Source organism: Penaeus monodon, chromosome 14 (genome assembly GCF_015228065.2).
Source record: "Penaeus monodon isolate SGIC_2016 chromosome 14, NSTDA_Pmon_1, whole genome shotgun sequence".
In the NCBI taxonomy this organism is placed as follows: Eukaryota; Metazoa; Arthropoda; class Malacostraca; order Decapoda; family Penaeidae; genus Penaeus; species Penaeus monodon.
Genome location: NC_051399.1, coordinates 13,638,246 through 13,653,245, shown reverse-complemented (window position 1 = coordinate 13,653,245; position 15,000 = coordinate 13,638,246). Strand labels below are relative to the sequence as shown.

General features: G+C 44.5%; 1 protein-coding gene across 1 annotated transcript in view; it reads left to right on the top strand.

The window, feature by feature from the left end:
- LOC119580907 overlaps positions 1-15,000 on the top strand; it is a 69,692-nt gene that overhangs the window by 45,800 nt on the left and 8,892 nt on the right. The window contains exon 2 of the mRNA XM_037929142.1: positions 9,428-9,466. The gene's annotated coding sequence lies outside the window, so the exon portion shown is untranslated. The remainder of the gene's footprint in view (positions 1-9,427; positions 9,467-15,000) is intronic.

The window sequence follows — 15,000 nt, the reverse complement described above, 5'->3', positions numbered from 1 at the left end:
CCTTGAACCCCGAGATGTTTCTTGTCCCGCTGCGCTTCCGTTGCCGTGCATCTGCCGGTCACACTTTGCGGGAAGGGAAGGTAGCAGAAAATTTAGTGAAAAGACAAAATACACAAAGCAATAACATGTGAAGTAAGATGAATATAAAATAAACTGCCATTAATGGTAAGTTTGGGATGTAGGCCTAAATAAGGCGAGTGAGACGATTCTTTGGGCCTTGATTGTGGCAGGAGATAGCGGGTAAAATATTCATGACGAATCAAGTATATTCATTGGCCAACAGAAAAGGGCATTGGAAGTAGTTTTTAGACAGAACCTTAACTAAGCTCACCGCACCTCTCTTTATTTATTTCTCTCTCTCTCTATCTCTCTCTCTCTTCTTCTTTCTTTCTTTCTTTCTTTCTTTCTTTCTTTTTCTCTCTCTCTTTCTCTTTCTTCTCTCTCTCTCTCTCTCTCTCTCTCTCTCTCTCTCTCTCTCTCTCTCTCTCTCTCTCTCTCTCTCTCTCTCTCTCTCTCTCTCTCTCTCTCTCTCTCTCTCTCTCCCTTTATCCCTCTCTCTAACACACCCCTCCGCCCTTTTTACTCCCTCCAGATCTTCGTATGCTTAAGTAAGTGCTTAGAAGTTAGGCCTTGCCTTGACCTGGCCTGCGTTGTGTAATCCATTAATATAAAACTTGTTATGACAGCCTCATCTCCCACCTTTCGCATTTTTTATGAGGCGGAGATGAGATAATAGGTGCGCATCAGATGGGTCGAGATGGGGAAGTAAGGGCTTTGGGGCCTGTGGCAAGGTGATGGCTCGAAGGCCCCGAAGTGGATTCGATAAGGGTGGACGGGGAGAGGCAAGTGGTAAAGGGTGTTTCGGGAGGCTACAAAAGGTGGCTGATAACGGGCTCGGAGTAAGTGGCTTGAAAATCAGAAGCCTGTTGTCTTGAGGAAGGGGATGGAACGGACGGCCTCCAGGCGAGGTTGAGGTGACTTGCCTATGGAAATGGGAAAGGCGGAGGAGCTGGAGGAGGAAGGAGAATGGGAAAGGGGAAGGGGAAGAGCTACTGGAGAACGGCAAGGTCCATCGAGCTCCAGTCTGATCCGGTGTCTCCGTGCGGTTAGGAGGACATCCTTGACGAAAGGAGAAACCTCGCTCACCCTACAACTTCTTAGTTTTATATTCCAGTCATTTGGTTATTTTAATACCTCATCAACCCCCTTCATTTTCACTCCTTCCCTCATGCCTTTCCTTTCTCTTGCCCTCATTCCCATCGTCCGCAGAACCTCACGCTCCCTCCCCTTCTCTCTTCCTCGTCGTAACATTTTTGCACTTCTAGCGCGTCATTCCAGCGGTCGCCGAGCGTCCCGTGGTCGTCGCCGCCGCGGTCAGTGTTGCTATATGTAGTTGCCTTTATAATATTCATAATTGACTAATTGCTCGTGGCTATTATTGGACTCCACCATTACTGCCGTTTGGACCTCATAGTACTCCCTTCCGTTTCTCTCCATTTCCCGCCAAATTACTGGTGCGATTTCGTCTCAAAGGAATTTGCTTTGGGGTTTGACCGAATTTCGGCTTGGACTAATGCACTTTTTGAGGCTTTTAAGTTGTATTTTCTGATATTTTTTTTCTTCTTTTTTAAAAAGTATGTCTTAGGCTGGTATGTTAAAAGTTAGATTACAAAAAAAAGTGTATCTATTTTGTATGCTATTTTTATTTGTATTCTACCTGTTTACTCAAGTAAACGGAATGGAGGACATTAACAAGCATTTTAAATTATCCGACCTACCATTTGTCTTCATTTCACTTAAACAATACAACATGGCGCTGTAGGAATTGCTTATGGGGTTGCATTTATCACATTTTGGAGGGAAGCCTTTTTGTCATTTTTAGCATTGGTATTGTTATTATTGCTATTGTGTTGTTTTTGTTAATATTATATTATTATCGATATTGTTGTTTGTTGCTGTTGATTAAACATTGCTGTTGACATAAACATTTTTTATATTATTATAGTTATTATTATTGCTATTATTATTATTATTATTATTATTATTATTATTATTACAGTAATTATGATTACTACGAATACAACTACTACTACTACTATTACTACTAATAATAACAATGTTATTTTATCAGTATTCTTTTTTTATCTGTATTACTAGTATAAGGATTAATGTTACTATTATGATGTAACCATTGTCACCATCATTATCATAACCCTCATTTATATTATCTACTATCTTTGTTATTGTGATTTTTATATTATTGATAATGACATTACGTCACGTTGTTTAGCAATATTCCGATACGAATATTACTATCATTTATTATTTCTTCTAGTAATGGCCCGCGCAATGTCTTTCGCGAAAGCATGAGGGACGCGAGACGGAGCAGACCACGGAAAACGGAAACGCCATTTTATTAATATCACTTTGATGCAACGGCCACTGTTGCCTCACCCGCTTTGTCTTCGCTCGGTCCTTTTATGCCTCTTTTTACGTTATGATGAATCGAGGCGAAGCATTGTTCCGCGACGCTGTTTGGCTCCTGGATTTATGGCTTCCTGCGTTTGTCCGATTGAACTTGCGCGCCGCCGCTGGTGCCGTGGGGAAATGTTGGGATCGGGAAATGCTGTGTGAGATTCTCGCACGCTTCGGTCGTTTAGCGCGCAAAAGGAGAATTGACGTTGGGAATGGGAGGGAGGAGGCGCGCACTAACTGAGCACTGTGGGGGAAGCAGTCATCGCATGGAGACAGCAAGAAAGAAAAATAAAGGAAGAAAAACATTGGTTGTGAACTCTTAATCGAAGTTTAAGTATGGAAGATAATCTAACATTTCGTATTTTATATTTGTGAATTTATGTATTCTCTTCTTTAAGATCGGCTTTTGTCTTCTTACTTCTTCCCTCTCCACCAAAACTGTTGCCAATTCTTTCTTTATGCTCGAAAAGGCACCAGGTAACAGCAGATGGACGCAAGCCAGTAGGCGTGAGTAAATAGGTGTGGCCTTGATAGGCGGGGTATAGTAGGAAATGGCTGTCCTTCCCGCCATCTGCATCCTGGTCGAATGGTCGTAGACGCAAGTATGGACAGTTGCATATGTTATTTTTCTTCGGTTGAGAGTAAGGAAACAGAAAGGAACGATAATCGCCGCGCAGAATTTCCGTTAGCACAGGAGGGCACAGGGAACGGGTGCAGCAGAGATTCCGACGGGGCAGTAAGGAGCAATCTCGGCGAGCCCGTAGCTCCGTGTGCCATGACGTCACCGAGCACAATAGCCAACTTCGTCACCGCATAAGGGAGAAGTGAGGCGGAGAGGGGGAGGGGAAGTGACTGAAAAGGGGGAAAGGATTAGCTAGTAAGATGATGCAGTCAGATAGTGAAGGGTTGACCAACGGAGGGCATGACGTAACTCGTTCAGTTTCGTGGCCGCAAAGCCGATGTTGGGCAACATAATGAGATGAGTTGTGTAGCCACGAAGCTGTGGCTTATGATTGCGCGACCTCATGTAACTTTCCTCCTCTGATGAAAATTACCTACAGTGCTTACGCTCGTCTTCATGTTCTCACTAATTCAAAGGCAGCCGAGGGACAGGACGTGAGTTTATGGTATCGGTGGCATCTCTGACGAGGCAGACCTTGGCTGTATGTAATGTGCCCGACAAATTGACAAATACACGGCAAGCCTTATTTGGCACTGTGGGTATACTAAGCGACAGCGGGGCGGGGGACATGGTCACCTTTCTCGGTGACTAAAGACGTCCTGTTTTGGCGTTATCCATCCTGATTATATCAGATAAGAAAGTAGCTGAAATATTATAGACATGACACGTCCTTGGGGCGGTCTCTGTGGCTGCCACGACCCCAGGGACGGGCGGGGTCACTTGAATCTTCGAGTGACAAATTTTAGAATAAATGTACGTATTGCGTAATCCTAAATATTGAGAAATATGGAGCGAATGCTGACCTAGCATTTTCCTTCCTTATTCTTTTTTGTCCTGCACCCACCAACACAAAATTTATCTCCCCCTCCCCTTAGGTATTCCTGGGATGACTTGGGTCTAACGAGGGTCGGCGCAGTAACGGGGGCCGAGGCGCCGGTGCTTCCCGGGCCTCCAGTTCGTGCTCTCATTTGCATACGACACTGTACGCTCCCGAGACATGCCAGGATCCCAGTCTCAGACCTACTGATTCGTTCCTAGTTATCTTTCCCCAGAATGAGCTCAGTTACATGTATTGTGTACTGTCGCGTTGGCATCGTTCATAGCAGTTTGAGCATCGCCTTTTCTAATTTTGTCTGATGGATGATGATAAGAAACGTCCCTAAGTGACCCTGGTAAGATTGTTCAGAACTGTATTTCATTTTCTTGTACTTCACACACCCGATCTTTGAGAAGACGTTGCCGATGTTTTGTAGGTCGCGGCTTCGTAACAGTATTTTTCTATGTACTGACATTATCTGTAATCGCAATAAGCAAAAAGAGGGAGAAGCCAGAAGTATGATGATGTCGGCTGCTCAAGGCATACTTATGTTATGTTGAATATAAAATTGGAGAAAGCCCTCCATGTTTCCCCTCGCCTCCGTTCCTCCAGGAAGGTCTTTGTTCTCAAGCAAGTGGGCGCGCGTCCATAGTAGTGTTAACGAAGGTTGTTACCGAGAGAAGGGAGGGGGAGAGGCGGAGGGTTGGGGAGGGCGGGGCGCCACCGAGGCGCCCCGAAGACCGGTTCGGGTTGCCACATTATTTTCGCGGCAGACCGGCGGGACCCGTACTCTACCGATGCCACTGATCCAGTCGCTGCTCCGAGAAGGTCGTCGCTGCTGCGGATCTGCGCGGATCTCGAAGGGGCATTTGCATGTGTTGTGCGTGCGCGTCGGAGGCAGATTGGCGGCGATGGCCAGGGGGATGCTAGCACGAGGCACTCAGGCGTGACGGGCGGAGACGTCCTGGTGGCGGGGCGGCGTCGGAGCTGCCCAAATAGCTCTCCCTCCTCCACTCTCCCTTCTGTATTTGCCTCCCATCTCTCTTCGTTATCTTTTTCCTCCGCACTTTTATTTTCCCCCAAACATCGTCGTATTCGCCGTCTTCAGCCCTTAGCTTTCGTTTCTTTCCTCACCTCCTTGTTATTTTCTACCGGCGAGTAGACCATACAATATACCAAACCTTTTCACTAGATCCTCCACATTCTTTCAATATCAGTTTATCACCTTATTCAGTTTTTTCTACTCTCAATGAATTCGAATTGTACAATTAAGACCGCTCGCATCCTCCCGCCAACCACATGCCTCGTCGACTACTCCACCACTCGGCTCCCCGTCAGTCACTCTCACTGGAGACGATTCTCACTTCGGAGGCGAGCGGGTCCCGGTAAGGATGCGGTCGCGAGGCTGTGTCAGGCTCCCATGGGTGGGCATGTGGAGGGCTGCAGTGTGGTGGGAGGCTACTATTTTCGCATCATAGTGCTGTTGCTGGTGGTGGTAATTATTCGTTCAGTCCCGTCATTCTGTTTTCTTGCCCATTTCTTTTATTAATCTATGTTCGTTACATCTGTTTTTTTTTTTTTTTTTTATTCTCTACGTTTTCGGCGGTTATTCATCGTCTAAATTTCCCTTTTCCCGTTTCCATTTCTCCCATATGTCTCTAACTTTTCCTTTTCTTCTTTCCCTTCAACTTTATTATGCCTTCTCCCTTTCCCTCATTAGTAATGGGAATTTCGGTTTGGAACTGCTTTCAGTATCCCAGTTCCCATAAACTACACCAGCGTTCGGCTAATCACCCCCAGCTTTCTCCTGAAGGGGTATTATTGTCATAGTGATCGGCTGCGAAACCCTGGCGGCGACCCCCCCCCCCCCCATACACACACACAATCAATCAGGTGCCTTCCCGTGATAGGCTTCGGTGACCGTGACCTTTGACATGTGCTCACCTGACTCCCTAAGGTGCATTCTGCTATTTGGAAATGGAAAGTGGCATCTGCTCTTTTCCATGTTCGTTACTTTTGGCTGGTTGCTGTGTGCTTTGTAGCCTGACTCATGATCTTCGTCCCTTTTTCTCAAACTCCCTTTCTCTTAGACTCCCTTTTTCTCAAAATCCCTTTGTCTCAGACTCTCTTTTTCTCAAACTCCGAACCATAGAAGCTTGTTATCCATGGACGTATCAAGCATGTTACAAATTATGATTGCGTGTAGTTTTATTACTGAATAAACTAAAGACCAATTGTTTGTTGAACCACTTATTGAAATAGTTTCCATAATATATATTCTTCTTCCACTTACAAGGAAGGAGATGATCATTGCCTCGAAATTTTCTCTGAAGCTTCACCGTCAGTGAAGTATTTTGTGTTACATATATGTCTTTATGTGATGTGATCTGCTTATCAGTGATAAGTATGCCTCTGGTGTGTAATATTCCGCAGTACATAAACATATGTCCTTACCTGCGGTCGTAAACTTGAACGAAAATAGATGTGTACATATTAGTACACATACACGTGTCCGTATATGACCACATAATGTACGCGCATGCATGTAAACATGAATACCATTGATGTTCAAGACTTCTGACGGTGATTCCGGGGTCACCTTTGCCCTTACGTGGCCGCAGGGGGAGGGGCGGGATGGTCCTGAAGGAAGACAGACCAACAGACAGGCAGACAGGTTCAGCTGACCTACCTACAAGACGGCGGCCATAACCTTCTTCCACCTCTCTTCCTCCTCCTCCTTCTCCCTACCCCTGGAGAAAGTTTTCTTCGGTAATTACGATTTATCCGGGCGCTTAGTACTGCCGCGGTTGCCTCTGTTCTTTTGTTTTGTCTTCGCGAGATTTCATCCCGTCGGTTCTCGTTTTACCTTCGCGTCGCCGTCTTGTGGTGTTATATAACGCTGATATTTACCTTCCATTGTCCTGTGTCGTCCTTAGCACAATGGGTTCGTTCCTGTGTAAACCAGCGATCTTGAAACAAACGAGGTTAGCTTTCTTTGGTCTATTTTTATGCTGTTTTTTTTCGCCAGACTTTCGAGTTAGTTTTCCTTTCTCAGCCCAGAAGGAATCGCCGAAGCCGACAGCCAGATCGGAGGACGTTAGGGTTGTTTGTGAGGTCTGAGGGACCGGTGTGGTTGTGGCCGAAGATTGCGGAAGGTTTGGGTAGCTGATGGGCCATATGAGGCTCCGGAAGTTACGTTTGTGAAATCTCTTAATTGGGCGTGAGGAGGCGAAGGGGTTGGGTGTAATGAGGCTGGAGAGCGAGTGGGCTCGGGGACTGAGAAAGTCGGCGTCAGTCCGGGGCCAAGTGGAGGGCTGCTTGAGGTTATTGATCTTGGGTGATTTAAGGCGTAGAGTGACCGTCTGAGAGGGTTGTGAAAGTGCTGGGGTTGAGGGATGCCCACGCCAGGCGTAGGTTTCGTAGGTGAGTCAGAGAGGTTGATTAGTATGCTTTGGTTACCTTGTACCCTGTTTAGCTTTGACGGGGTTAGTAGACGTACTACTATTCATTTATTTATAATCGCCAGCTCCACACAGTTCGAACTTGCACAGATAGTTATGGATGCTCTGTTGCTCTATCGAAAATTACGCCTTTTTATTTAGTGACAAGTAATTTCCGGAATTATTAAATATGATATGGTCTATTTATTTATTCAGGAGGGAGAGTAAATAGTAATCCCAGACAACGCGGCTTTCGTTATCCTTACTCTCCACCATTTAGCAGGGACGAACGAGGGTGGTGAAGCTGGGTCAAGGCTCTGATGTGTATCGGATTAGCTGGTCTGTTTCTGTCTTTTTGTCCGTCTTCAAGACTTGTGACTGTTCGGCACTTGCTTGAATGATTGGCCCAACTTCACAGTATTCACGCATTTTCAGCTGTAATTATTATTTTTCCATTACGTGTAATGTTGGCAGTAGCCAATTAAGCATCTGTTTATTCATCGACCTTTTATATGTCTAGTGCTTCATAGAAGTCTGAGGAGGTCAAAGACAATTCAAATTGGATGAATGAATGGCAATGAATGCCGGGCCATCTCTTATGTCTAATGAATGTACCTATTGGCCATTGTCAGACTTGTTTCACATTTTGGCCACCGTCGACGTCGCCCCGTGTTTTGGCCGTCGAGGAAACTCTCCTCATATATCAGCTTTCTCTGCTGTTGCCCACTATCGCTCCCTCCCTTTCTTTTTAAGCGCGTCTGCGAGCGCCCCGCCGCCCGCCCTTCGGCAGGAGGGACTTCACCACACTTGTCGCATGTGGAATCCTCGAATCCTAGCGAGTCTACGGCTTAAGTTTGAAAGGATATGCTCTGTGAGTTCTGTTTCAGCTGACAAAGGAAATGGGCAGAGCGCTTTGCCGCCTGTATCCGTGCATCGGCAGCTCGACGCTTTCTTTCAACCCCCCCCCCCCTTCCCCCTCCCGAAGCTCTCGCGCAGGCGGCCCGGACTCTCTCTCTCTCTCTCTCTCTCTCTCTCTCTCTCTCTCTCTCTCTCTCTCTCTCTCTCTCAATCTCTCTCTCTCTCTCTCTCTCTCTCTCTCTCTCTCTCTCTCTCTCTCTCTCTCTCTCTCTCTCTCTCTCTCTCTCTCTCTCTCTCTCTCACACACACACACACACAGCTAAGACTAATAGTTTATCGAAGTGATTCGATGGATTTTACGAGCGGCTTGGCTTTCCTGAATCAGATATTAGTCCTGGAGATTCAGTCATGAATTTCAGACGCTCAGCGACGGCGTCAGGAAGAGAAAATAACAGAGGCTAACGAAACAAATCAAACACTTAGTAGACGTCTGATGTTAAAATCAGGCCGGGCAGACACCGAGACGCCGAGCTCTCTTCTCTCTGATTAGGCTTCGATATTCTGAAATGACATTTCATCTATATTCACGACCCCAACGCACCACATAAGCACGGCCGGGAGACCGCATCACCATAGCCGCACCAGACACACCACTCCATCGGGGCAGCGCTGAGCAAGACGAATAAATATGGAGAGGCTGAGGCAGCTCTCCCTCCTGCCTGCCTCCCTCAGGGCATCAGTATCCTAAACAAAGTCAGCCATTAGCATATCACTCTCTCTACTCTCCATCTCTCTCTCTCTCTCTCTCTCTCTCTCTCTCTCTCTCTCTCTCTCTCTCTCTCTCTCTCTCTCTCTCTCTCTCTCTCTCTCTCTCCCTCTCCCTCTCCCTCTCCCTCTCCCTCTCCCTCTCCCTCTCCCTCTCTCCCTCTCTCCCTCTCTCCCTCCCTCCCTCCCTCCCACCCCCCCGGCTCTCTCTTCAGCAGCCGTGGGTCAAGGTAGAGCACACGGCATGTCCGAATACGTGCCTAAAATTTTGCTTTCTGTTTGCTATTAGTAATAATGAATGTGTGTGTGTATCCCAGTCTGATATGTACTATTTGGTATGCTGTTTGTAGGTGAAACATTTTTAACTTTTGAATTTCTTTTTTCCTACAGAAACTGAATGGCCGAATTCTTTAGAGAAGACCGCCCAAGGTGAGTTGCAAGTACAAACAGTACGTCTGTTATATATCTGTGTGTGTGTGTGTGTGTGTGTGTGTGTGTGTGTGTGTGTGTGTGTGTGTGTGTGTACATGCATACATATATCAGTGTCTGTGCCTGTGTGTTTGCGTGCGTGCGCAGTTGACATAAACATATATACATACATAAATAAACACATACATACACGTATATACATATATGTATGTGTGTGTGTGTATGTGGGCATGTGTATGTATGTGTGTATGTATGCACACACACACACACACACACACACACACACACACACACACACACACACACACACACACACACACACACACACACACACACACACACACACACACACACACACACACACACATACACATATATATATATATATATATATATATATATATATTATGTGTGTGTGTGTGTGTGTGTGTGTGTGTGTGTGTGTGTGTGTGTGTGTGTGTGTATGTGTGTGTGTGTATGTATGTTTATAGGTGTGTGTGTGTGTGTGTGTGTGTGTGTGTGTGTGTGTGTGTGTGTGTGTGTGTGTGTGTGTGTGTGTGTGTGTGTGTGTGTGTGTGTGTGTGTGTGTGTGTGTGAAGGTGTATTCTTATATGTGCATGTGTACGAAAATGAAAATATGCGTAGTACTTAGGGTATTTGCGAGTGAACAACTATGGCTGTACTAGGTGTACAAACGCTTAAAAATCAGTGTATGAAATATAATCGTACATATATGCACTCACGGGAGTATACACTGGTGTAGTGAGCAGGCCCGTGCAATGCTGCTCATAAGTCCACACTAGACAGGGCCAACCCTACTGGAGGGGCTTATCAGTGGCATCCCACCATCACCACCACCACCCCACGAAGATACACCTAAGCCAGTAGGTGAGGGTAACTCGGCTGTCTACCTCTCAATCAAAAACCATGACAGCACAAACAGGGCAACGGCCCTCATTCCCCGGAAGCGAAGGAGCCCCTGGTTTCGGCGCCGATCAGGATCGCTCCGGAACAGAGGGTGCTAAAAATTTCCGGTTAAAAACATGCCGCGCCATGTTGATGAATCTTTGCACATATAATATAAGGACAATGAGAACTGACTTCGACTTACTGGCATTAGTTGAGGAACTCTCTTTCTTTAAATGCAATGAATGCCGGGCCATCTCTTATGTCTAATGAATGTACCTATTGGCCAAAGAAGAGAAGATACTAAATGATGAACACGTAATCTACTGGAGAGGTAGACCCCGGGGTAGTAAGCAAGAATTAGGGGTAGGTTTCTTTGTTCACAGCGTTTAGAAAAGAATATCGTGGAATTCTATAGTTTAAGCGAAAGAGCGGCTTCATTAACAATAAAACTAAACAATAGGTACAACTTAAAAAATGTTCAAGTCTGTGCTCCAACCTGCAGCCACAGTAATGAAGAAATAGAGACCTTCTATGAAGATGTTTTAGCCAGTGAGAGAGTAAAAACCCATTTTACAATAATTATAAGAGATTTTAATGCCAAAATAGGCAAAAAGACAGGAGAAACCGTGCTGCGGAATCACGGAATAGGCACTAGGAATGAGAGGGGACAAATGCTACTCGATTTTGCGGAGGCTCGATCACTCAAAATCATGAATACATTCTTCGAAAAAAGACTAGAGCGGAAGTGGACATGGAAGTCGCCATTTGACATCAAAAACTAAATTGACTTCATAAATTCTAATAGGTACGATATAGTAAAAAAGATTGAAGTTGTTAATAAAGTAAATGATGGCAGCGACCATAGAATGGTCAGAGGCCAAAATAAATTGCTCCTCAGAAGGGAAAGGAACAAATTCATACGAAAACTGCAGACAAATTTAGCTAACTTGAAGACCAAAGCAAAGCTCCAGCAAGCTCTCAGTAGAAACTAGAGAGCTTATGCAAAAACGTAGGGTCATTAAAGTATCGTCAAACAGGGACAGGGTAGAATTAGCTGAACTAACAAAGACTAAATATAAAGAAGAGAGATGTTGGAAATTCAATACTGAAATTATAAATGAAACAGTGATCTCAGGTACCAGCATGGAAACAGCCAAAAGAAGACTTGGAATAGGGGGAAATTAAGTGTATGCAATAAGAAACCAGACGGAGAAGTGACATATTGAGAATGAAATCATAAGATTAGTGGAAGACTTTTACAGGATCTATACAACTCAAATGAACAGCCACGGATAGAAGCGAACGAGGTAACTAGTGACTAACATCACAACAGAAGAAATAATAAGATGAAGTTAGTATAGACCTTATAACAAATGCAGCTGTGAAACTAGCTATTTTTTTAACAAATGCCTTCTCAACGGAAAAATTCCGAAAGCCTGAAAAAACAACGATTATTTTGATACATAAAAAGGGATAGAAAGGATCTAAAAAACTACCGACCCAAAAGCCTCTTTTCAGTACTTACAAAAGTTCACAAAAGTCATCAGACTCGCATCTCTGACAGTCTGGATTCGAACCAGCCTCGAGAACAGGCAAGCTTCCGCAGTGGGTTCTCAACAACAGACCACACGCTCACACAAATAAGAGAAAAAAAACGAATATAGGAAACCTCTGTGCATGGTATTCATCGATTATAAAAAGGCATTTGACTCTGTACAAATACCAGCAGTACTAGAAGCTATTCGAAAACAGGGAGTAGAGGAGGTATATTGTAAAATGTTGAAAGATATATACGACAGCAACCGTCAAGCTCCACACAGAAACCAATAAACTACCAATTAAAAAAGGTACTAGACAGGGTGATACCATCTCACCAAAACAATTTACAGCATAGAACGGAAAGGATATCAAAATAGGAGACGAATACCTAAACAATCTAAGATTTGCAGATGATATTGTTCTCTTCGGTGAATCTGCAAATAGAATGCAGCAACTAATAAACGATCTGAAAAGAGAAAGTCTGTAAGTCGGACTTAGGATGAACAAGAAAAAGACTAAAATCATGTAGAGTTCAATTCGAACAGATATATGTACAAGGTGAAGCACTAGAGGTAGTGGACAAGTATATATACCTAGGCCAACTAGTACATACAAACACATCTAGCGAAGAGGAAATTAAGCGACGCATCAGTCTAGGCTGGAGCGCCTTCAGCAGACCAGTAGCATACTAAGAGGCTCCTTGTCATTATGTTTAAAAAGAAAAGTCTTTAACCAATGTGTCCTCCCAGTTATGACCTATGGATCAGAAACATGGACTATAATAAAAAATACTGGACTAATAAGTGCCCAGAGAGGGATGGAGAGGTTGATGCTGGGAATTAGCTTAAGAGATCGGATGAGGGCGACGTGGATCAGGGAACAGACAAAAGTGGAAGATATACTTGGGATCATCAAAAAGAAAAAATGGCAATGGGCAGGTCACATATGCCGAAGACAGGACGACAGATGGACAAAGAAAGTAACAGACTGGGCTATAGATAACATAAAGAGGTCAAGGGCCAGACCCATGCAAAATGGCGTGACGAAAAAACGAAATTTGGGGGCCTAGACTGGAAACTAAAAACGCAAGACAGACGAAGTTGAAAAAGATTGGAAGAGGCCTACGTCCTGCAGTGGACTGATTCAGGCTGATGATGATGATATATGATGCATTATGTATATATATATATATATATATATATATATATATATATATATATATATATATATATATATGTGTGTGTGTGTGTGTGTGTGTGTGTGTGTGTGTGTGTGTGTGTGTGTGTGTGTGTGTGTGTGTGTGTGTGTATATATATAATTATATATATATATATATATATATATATATATATATATATATATATATATTTTGTATATATGCAAATTCAAATTCATATATACTGTATATGTATATGCATATCTACATTTGTGTGCTCGTTCTACTTCTGTGTCCACATTGTTGTTGTTTTGTGTGTGTGTGTGATTGTGTTTGTGTGTGTGTGTGTGTGTGTGTGTGTGTGTGTGTGTGTGTGTGTGTGTGTGTGTGTGTGTGTGTGTGTGTGTGTGTGTGTGTGTGTGTGTGTGTGTGTGTGTGTGCAAGCATGTATACTTACACACAATACATGCATATTGGAATATTGCTTGCATCAACACTAAACGTAAAATCAGATAATAAAAGGAAATTGCCAGTTGTCACATAAAGTCTGTGTTCGTGCCAGAATGCTGTCCGTCTGGTCATCCGCACGCCAGTTGCATTTATGAATTATAACGCAGTATGGTCAAGCCTGCGAGTGTGACGGCGAGCCACTGAGGTCCAGCGCGACGTGGCACTGCATGACACAGAGGTATGCGTGACAGACGTGAGAACAGTGACAGCGGACGGCATCAGAGAGCCACGTGGCCGCTGCATGCAAGGGCGCCGGAGGGGTCGCTGCGCCAGGCTTTCTCCGCTTGCCCTGGAGGCGCCCTTAATTACGTCACCATGACGGCCACATGAGGCGTCGGCGCTCGGCCCCCGCGCGAAGACATGACACTTTCCTGCCCCGAAGTAGTTGGAGAGTTACTTCCACGAATTTAATGTTTATGTATTTTGGCAACTGGTTGAGCATAGCTGAACATCCCTGGTAATGACGATGCAAGGGATGTAAAGGATGATAAAGGATGTAAAGGATAATGTGAAGGTTACCTAGAGATGAAAAGGAAGGTACAGGAATATAACAAAAGTACGAAGAATAGAAGATTGAAACATAGGAATTGAAGAGGAAGTGTTAGGTAACGAGTCCGGGGAGCATTCGCCTCCACTGGTAGGTGTGTATGTATGTGTATGTATGTGACGCCCTAGCCGGGGTCAGAGGCACGTGCCGGGACAGGTGCGGGACGGAGAGACGGGGGGGGGGCAAACCTGTTTCTCGAGGGTTGCCAGGAAATACCGGGATGAGTATCTGTGGCTCAGCCGCTCGCCGTGATTTTCGAGAAGAGCCGAGTATTTCCATCTCGGGTTCTGCCACTAGAATGGAAGCCATAAAAGGGACTGTCCTTCTACCTTGCTTCTGTTTGTGTTTGGCTTTTTGTACGAAGAATCTCTTGAAGGGTTTGGTCGGAGGTGCGAGGAGGGAGTCGGAGAGTCTGGCGGAGCCTCGTAAAAGTGACTAGGCTGGAGAGGGTTCCTGCGAGTGGGGGGGGGGGGGGATGCTGCTGACTCGCGTTGCTGATCGAGTGACGCAAGCGGGCTGAGGGTCACGTTGGAGCGAGAACAGCAAGCACGGTTTATTATTATTAGTTATTATTGTTGTTGTTTGTTACAATTATTGTTATTAGCATCTTTATCATCATCATCATCGTATTCGTCATCATTGATACTATCTTATAATTATCATTATTATTGGTAATACTATTATTATTATTATTATTATTATTATTATTATTATTATTATTGTTGTTGTTATTATTAATACGTATTGTCCACATAGCATGACTAGATCTGTCAGTGATTAAGGATAAAAAATGGCTGTACATGTTGCGTGATTGTGAAATGGGTCTCGCATTTTTTAAAATATTAGTCAAAACAAGAGTTTGAAATTTCTCTG